This window comes from Bombina bombina, chromosome 6 (genome assembly GCF_027579735.1).
Source record: "Bombina bombina isolate aBomBom1 chromosome 6, aBomBom1.pri, whole genome shotgun sequence".
Classification (NCBI taxonomy): domain Eukaryota; kingdom Metazoa; phylum Chordata; class Amphibia; order Anura; family Bombinatoridae; genus Bombina; species Bombina bombina.
The window spans coordinates 821,055,186-821,063,171 of NC_069504.1; the positions used below are offsets into that span (position 1 = coordinate 821,055,186).

At 49.3% G+C, this 7,986-nt stretch overlaps 1 long non-coding RNA gene across 1 annotated transcript; it reads left to right on the plus strand.

The window, feature by feature from the left end:
- The first annotated feature begins 323 nt into the window (after nucleotides 1-323).
- Nucleotides 324-5,855, plus strand: LOC128662283 (uncharacterized). Its single transcript, XR_008402740.1, has 2 exons — nucleotides 324-442; nucleotides 3,973-5,855. It is a non-coding gene; the product is annotated as an uncharacterized LOC128662283 (long non-coding RNA).
- Nucleotides 5,856-7,986: the final 2,131 nt, after the last annotated feature.

Below are 7,986 nucleotides of genomic sequence, written 5' to 3' on the forward strand. Positions count from 1 at the left end.
CAAACAAGGGAGAATGCGCCCACTGATGGGGCACAGGGCGAGTCGCTATGCACAATAACTGCAGGGGTCCAGGGAGGCCAAGGGCTTGTTGCTGCAGGTGCTCAGAGCGTTCATTCAGTCAGGGAGCGCGTGGTCAGAGAATCCCCCTATGTGGCAGGGCCAGCGAATGAATGGAGTGGTGATATGAATGACGAGAGGGCTAGAGGGGTCCCAGACAGGGCCGGGGGCAGTACTTCGACCCCGATTGGGGGCGGCAGTCAAGGGGGACACATGGCTGGCCTGGATACTCCCCTCTTGTTTGTTTCTCCCCCACAGGACATGGTGCCTACACCGCAGAGGACAGAGGGCCCGGGTACAACGGGAGTAGGACTATCTGTACAGCCGTCAGGCGGATCAGTGGCAGCTGCACCAGGAATATCTACCCCTTCAACATCGGCAGTTGGTGAGAGAAATGTATTTAATTTGTCACGCATCACTGACACCGACTATAGCACTGATTCAGACTCAGATGGTGGGAAGAAATTAGGGCTTAACAGTAAGGGGCAGCGTCGCATGTTCAAAATGTTAAGGCTATTGGTGGCTGAGCGTAATCAGGCTAGAGGTTTAGGTAGCATGGAGCAGCCTGCGCCGATAGCGGGGCAAAGCACAGCGGCAATATCCAAGGGCACTGGCCAGGGAGGCGAGAGCGCTGCGCAGCTGCAGGACATGTCAGTCAGTACCAGGAGGGTGGCGTTGCAGGGGGACTCTTATCCCTGCAAGATCCACTGCCTCCATGCACATCTCAAACCCAAGACGGTACAGAAAATCCGCGATCATAAATACGTCAATATGTTCGAGCTGTCCCTTGAGGCGCAGCGAGACAAAGAGCGTAGTGAGGATGGGACTGGGCCAAAGAAGATCCAGCGCCCAGATACATTTGAGGAGTGGAGGAAGTGCTTTCGGGTATTCTCCTCCTGCTACATCGAACAGAGGCCGGAGGCCGCGGTTGATGTAATTAAGTACGCGGAAATCATTGAATGTATCTATAATAGATATGGGGAAGGCATGTGGCGTGCTTATGATAGCGAATTTAGGCGGAAGATGGTTGGTAACCCGGTCTTGAACTTTGGGGTAAAAGACTTGGACCTGTGGTCCCTGCTCATACCGGAAAAGGGGGGGGCAGGAGTTTCCTTGCTGCGGTCAGGGCTCCAGAGGCCAACGGGCCCCATCAAGCGGAGAGGCAGGGAGTGCTGGAAGTACAATGAGAAGCAGTGTGACAAAGGAGCTTCCTGTTCCTTTCGGCATGCTTGCATGTACTGCAGCGGTCAACACCCAGGTGTTGAATGCCCGAAGCGGAGGGACGGAGGAGCCTTCCGTGGGGCGAAATCGGGGGGGCTGGACAAAAGAGCTCCAACACCCCTGAAGCTGGACGCCATTAGACCTTGGCTGGCGGCCTACCCAGACAGGGTGTCGGCTGCCAACCTACTAGCGGGGATTGGCGAAGGTTTCAAGATACCAACATTGGGGTTGGTAATGGGGTCCTCGTCGCACAAGAATCTGAAGTCGGCTTACGAAATGCCGGGCGAAGTTAGGGCGAAACTGAGCAAAGAAATTGCTCTGGGAAGATTTGCTGGTCCATTTGAACAACCTCCCATCCCTGACCTGGTTATTTCCCCTTTAGGGGTGGTTCCCAAAAAGGAACCAGGGAAGTTCCGCCTGATTCAGCATTTGTCCTATCCGAAAGGGGGTTCCGTCAATGACGCAATAGACCCACTGATAAGCTCGGTGTCTTACCAATCGTTTGACCAGGCGTTGGAATTGGTGGTGGCGGCGGGTCCGGGCGCGCTGCTAGCCAAAATGGACATCGAATCTGCCTTTCGGTTACTCCCCATACACCCAGCATCTTTCAGACTGATGGGGTGTAAATTCGAGGGGAATTATTTTGTAGACAAATGCTTGCCCATGGGTTGCTCGCTATCGTGTGCTTATTTTGAAGAGTTTAGCTCATTCTTGCACTGGGCCATTATCACGGCGGCCGGCGGGGGAATAGTCGCTCATTATCTGGACGACTTCCTGCTGGTTGGCGCCGCGAACACACGCGAATGCGATCGACTGATCGCAGTAATGCGTAGGCTAATGTCGAAATTTGGAGTGCCACTGGCTGAGGAAAAAACACAGGGCCCCTGTACAAGACTCACGTACTTGGGGATCGAAATTGACACTGCTGCAAGGCTATGTCGTCTCCCAGCCGATAAGGTGGAAGCAATGCTCTCGGCGGTGCGCAAAGCCAGGGCAGCGAAGAGCATGCCCCTGAGGGAGCTTCAGTCAGTGCTAGGCTTACTCAACTTCGCGTGCAAAATTATACCCATGGGTCGCGTGTTTAACAGGAGGATGGAAGCTTTACTTTCCAGTCCGCACGGCACACGTAAAGTGTCGGTTTCGGAAGACATGCGGGAAGATTTGAAGGTATGGGAACTCTTCCTGCAAGGCTTCAATGGAACACTGCTGTGGCGCGCTCCTAGGGTTTCCAGTCAGACAGTGCACCTGCTGACGGATGCAGCTGGAGCAGCAGGTTATGGCGCCTATTTGGATGGGCAATGGAGCGCCGAGCCATGGCCCTTGTCATGGGTCCGAGCCGGACTGACAAGGAACTTGACACTTCTGGAGCTCTTTCCCATAGTTGTGGCTATGGAGCTCTGGGGGCCGGCGTTAAAGGATCGCTACATAGTGTTTTGGACGGACAACGCTAGCGTTGTGTTCGCCATAAATAGGTTGTCTGCGTCGTCACCGGTAGTTGTTAGGTACTTGCGACAGCTAGTGCTGAGGTGCTTGCAATACAATATTCAGTTTTCCGCGAGGCACGTTCCCGGGGTCAACAACACCCTGGCGGACGCACTCTCGAGGTTTCAATGGGAACAGTTTCGCAGACTGGCCCCTAACGCAGCAGCAGTTGGCTTACCTTGTCCCCACTCTATTTGGCAGTTGGCGGGGCAGGGAGGTCCATAGGGCACCTAGTGAGGGCATCCCTGGCGCCGAACACGTGGAGAGCTTATTCACAGCACTGGGGCGAGTGGGTAAGTTACTGTCACGAACAGGGCGCAGCGCCGGAAAGGGTCTCGAGGGATCTGTTCTTGGAGTGGCTGGCAGAGAAACACGGGCAAGGGACTTAGAAGGGCGCTATATCCAATAGAATAGCTGCAATCTCCTTCTTTTGCAATATGCTAGAGTGGCCCAATATCACGAAAGGTTTCATGGTGAAGCAAGTGATTAAGGGCTGGGGAAGGCTCGAGGGTAGAGCGAAAGATGCGCGCGAACCTGTCACATTTTGTAGGCTAGCCAGGCTGGTGGACGCAATCGAGGGCATTTGCGTCGAACCCGGCGAAAGAGAACTGTTTCAGTGCGTATTCTCCTTGGCGTTCTTTGCGGCCCTCAGGCCGGGCGAGCTGGTCGCAACCTCAAAGGATGCGGTTAACACGGGTATGCAGTTGGCTCATGTCAAACTGGCGGGCGATAATTTGTTATTGTTTATCCCGCACTCGAAGACTGACCAGGAGGGGAAAGGGGTGTGGATCACTCTGACTCCCTCAGCATCGGGCGTCTGCCCGGTTGTGAGTACAAGGGCCTACATGGCGCAGCGACCGCGGGGCCCCGCCCAGTTCTTAGTGCATTCCGACGGATCGAATCTCTCCCGGTACCAGTTCGCAGCTGTGCTCAGAAAGGTAGCGCTTGCAGCAGGTTTGGGGAAGTGTAGAATCACCCCCCATTCCTTCCGAATAGGGGCTGCCACCAGCGCGGCGGCGCTAGGTTGGAAGGGAGAACGCATACAGAAGTTGGGCAGATGGAGGTCCCAATGTTACAAGTCTTACGTGCGCCCCCCAGCTGAGGCGTAGGGGGTATTCGGTGTAGGAGTAAGGAAACAGGCGTTTTACAGTTGTTCTGGTTGTGTTGTTTAATTTTAGTCTAAGGTGATTGACTATGTAATCCGTTTTTCAGGTGTGGCTACAGGTCCTTCTCGCATCTGGATAATAGGGCACTCCTACGTGCACTGGGCGGCACTGAAGGCCCATTCTCTTCCTGAGGGGCAGCAGTTGGGGATTCCGACGTCTAAGGCATCAATACGGTGGTTGGGCCGTAGAGGCTTACAGTGGGATGGTTTGCCTGCCCTCCTCCAGAATGCCAGACATAGATGGGGACAGCCCCACATCATCCTCCTTCACATGGGGGGAAATGATATAGGGAGTGCACCGGCTCTGGACCTCATCAATGCGATGAGGTCGGATGTCAAGTGGATCTGTACCACGTTCCCGGGGGTTAGGCTGGCTTGGTCCAACATAATCCCCCGGCTGCGTTGGAGATATTTTCCCACACCTAGGATAGCATATAGGGTTAGAAAAAAAGTTAACAGGGAGCTGGGTAGAGCAGTACTAGAGGTAGGGGGTTTTGTGGTCCGCCATGAACTGATCTCAGCGGACAAAAAAGGGCTGTATCGCCCGGACGGGGTGCACCTGTCCGACGAAGGGCTGGTGATCTTCCTGGTGGACCTCAAAACGGCTCTGGTTAGTAATATTTAGCGGGTGGCGGCAAGAGCCCGGTTTATGTGGGAGTGCCTGTCTCTTGTGGCGGGAGGTCGTAGCCATCAACAATTGAGGGCGGAGTCTGCAGAGGTGACAGTCGGGCTAATGGGCGGGGGTGATGTCCTCAGGTCGTGACCTGGGGGGCCCCGCCCCGCGGGTCTGCTGGCTGAAGATCCTTTAGGACGTCCGCGCCTATTAGACGGAATGGGGTGGGGCCACATTTGCGCCCCACCCTTGGCATTTGCAATTCCACAACATCTGGCTGCGACCTCTTGTCATATGGAGCTAATAGTTTACTAGGCCTCGAATGCCGCCACAGGTTAAATATTTGAATGACTTCCGTTGAAGTCAAGTTAATATTTGTTAATAAATATGACCATCGTTATGGTCTTTAAATCCCAGCTATCTGTGTCGTGTCTTTATTTATAAGTTAAGTAGTTATGTTAAGTTGTTTTTGTAAGGGGTTGGAACTACCAGATACAGCATCAGCCCTTAGGGGAATGAAAGGTAGCAGAGTCTCCTGTAATGGAGTTAAGGGATGAGCTGACAGGCTAGTGGAAAATCCCAGTGCAGTGTAGTAGCAACAATGTTGCAAGGTGAGGGGAGGTCTTAGGCTCACCTAATATAAAGGAAGTTCTGGAACAATCTGGCCTCTTCCACCTGGGATTTTGCAAGGAGAAAGTTTCCCTCCCTCCCAACCCTATTGTTAAATGGTTAATTAAGTAGTTGCTAATGCAACATTTTTAGGCGTCATTCAGGCAGATGGCTTCCCGGACGGGTTGCTGGTCCTTTAGATGCGAAAGGCAGGGATGGGGTTAGTTGACCTAGTCTTGGTAAGACCTTAGCCGTAATTTATTTGCTTCCTGGATGAGCTTTGCTGCAGGGCTTGGCCATACCAGTGCCTTAGAGGCTGAAGCGCATCATAACATCCACGTATCTCCTAATGGCGGGAGGTCGTAGCCATCAACAATTGAGGGCGGAGTCTGCAGAGGTGACAGTCGGGCTAATGGGCGGGGGTGATGTCCTCAGGTCGTGACCTGGGGGGCCCCGCCCCACGGGTCTGCTGGCTGAAGATCCTTTAGGACGTCCGCGCCTATTAGACGGAATGGGGTGGGGCCACATTTGCGCCCCACCCTTGGCATTTGCAATTCCACAACATCTGGCTGCGACCTCTTGTCATATGGAGCTAATAGTTTACTAGGCCTCGAATGCCGCCACAGGTTAAATATTTGAATGACTTCCGTTGAAGTCAAGTTAATATTTGTTAATAAATATGACCATCGTTATGGTCTTTAAATCCCAGCTATCTGTGTCGTGTCTTTATTTATAAGTTAAGTAGTTATGTTAAGTTGTTTTTGTAAGGGGTTGGAACTACCAGATACAGCATCAGCCCTTAACTAACAATCTTGCTCACACACACACACATATACACACAGAAATAGATTAATACTCTTGCTCACACGCACACACATACACACACAAACAGGAACGACTAACACTCTTCCTAACACGCACACACAGTAATAAACTAAAACTCTTGCACACCCACACACACATATAACCACACACACACAGGAATAAACTACAACTTTTGCTCTCTCTCTCTCTCTCTCTCTCTCTCTCTCTCTCTCTCTCTCTCTCTCACATACACACATACACACCCAGGAACAAACTTACACACTTGCTTACAGTGACACACAGATACATATAAAACCCACTTTAAATATAGAAACATTGACACTTACATGCCAGTTGCTGACACTCTACCTCCTACAGCAACACTCCAAGGGCTTAAAGGGACACTCAGGTTTTATTAAATGTTCATGATTCAGATACAGCATGTAATTTTAAAAAACTTTCCAATTTACTTCCATTAAAAAAAAATGTGAACAGTCTTTTATATTTACAATTTTTGAGTCACCAGATCCTACTGAGCAAGAATTCACAGACTATACGTATATGCATTTGTGATTGACTGATTGCTATCACATGGTACAAGGGGAGTGGAAATATACATAACTTTGAAATTTGTTATAAAAAAATCTACTACTCATTTGAAGTTCAGACTAAGTGCTATTGCATTGTCTTGTTACCTTGCATTTGCTGATTATGCAAATCTAATGTGTTGACTGGTCCTTTAACTTCATTCTGAGCATTAGCTGGCTCCCATACCCATTTTGCACATGAGTACAAGCTGACTCCCTCACCAATTCTGCACCTCCCTTCCCTCAGCAGCATTTAGAAGCACAAGCTTGGAAGAGATAATGTTGCCTAGCAACTGACAGACAGCCATTCCCGTTTTTGTGAGTCACTGCACAGGAACCTCAGAATAAGGGAACAAGCAGACTGTGTTGAAACAGCACTGGACAGTAAAGCAGCTGTGCCACAACTGATACAGCTGAAAAGTGAGATAAAAATAAATAAATTAAGTCACTGAGACCTCTGTACCTGTGCCACCCCTGGCCCTAATAATATAATTTATAGTGGCCCAGAGCAACTGCTGTGTGCCTGCAAATTTCAGGAGGGCCAAATGCCCCACCTTGCCCCCCCTTCCAGACGCCCATGTGTGTGTGTCAGAGTGTTTCTGTCTGTGTGTCAGTTTTTTTGTGTGTGTCTGCGAGTTTTTGTGTTTATGTGTCTGTCTCTGTGTTTGAGTATTTGTTTGTGAGTGTATTTGTGTGTGTCAGTGGTTTTGCCTGTGTCTGAGAGTTTTTCTGTTTGTGTGTGTGTCTGAGTGTTTCTGTTTGTGTGTGAGATAGAAAGAGATAGAGAGGAGTCTTTTCTGTGTTGTGAGAATGTTTTTGTGTGTGTCTGAGTGTTTCTGTGTAAACATGTTTCTGTGTATGTAAGAGTGTGTGTGTATACATGAAGGGGGGGCCTTCATGGATTCTTGCACCGGCCATTTAGGTTTCTAGTTATGCCTCTGAAATGTTTTGGGGTACACAATAATGGATTGAAAAGTGTTGACCTGGGTTTATTAAATCTTTTTTTTGCTGTGGAATTTGGTAAGTGAAAAAATTGAATTGCAAATTTGTTAAGTATTGAGACTAGCAAGAGTTAAGTATAGAATGATGTTTCATAAAAAAAGATATTAAAATATGTGATCAATAAATAATGAAAATTGATTTGATCCATTGGCTTTAAAGATGGCTTATAGGCGGCCGTTAACATGCCAATAACAATCAAATGGTCAATTGTGATCAACTTCTAAATGTAGAAAATTCCTTTATATGTTCATCAATATTTTCAACTTAATAATACAAGAATCAAACAGGGTTGTCCCTCTGGGTGATATATTTAAGTGAATACAAGCTAGAGTCAAATTATCAAAATTGTAAACCAGCTAAAATAATAAAATGATGTCAAACTTTTCGGCTCTTAAAATCCTCAATCAAAAGTTATTTTTTGAATAGCATAAAGTGAGTCATTTAAG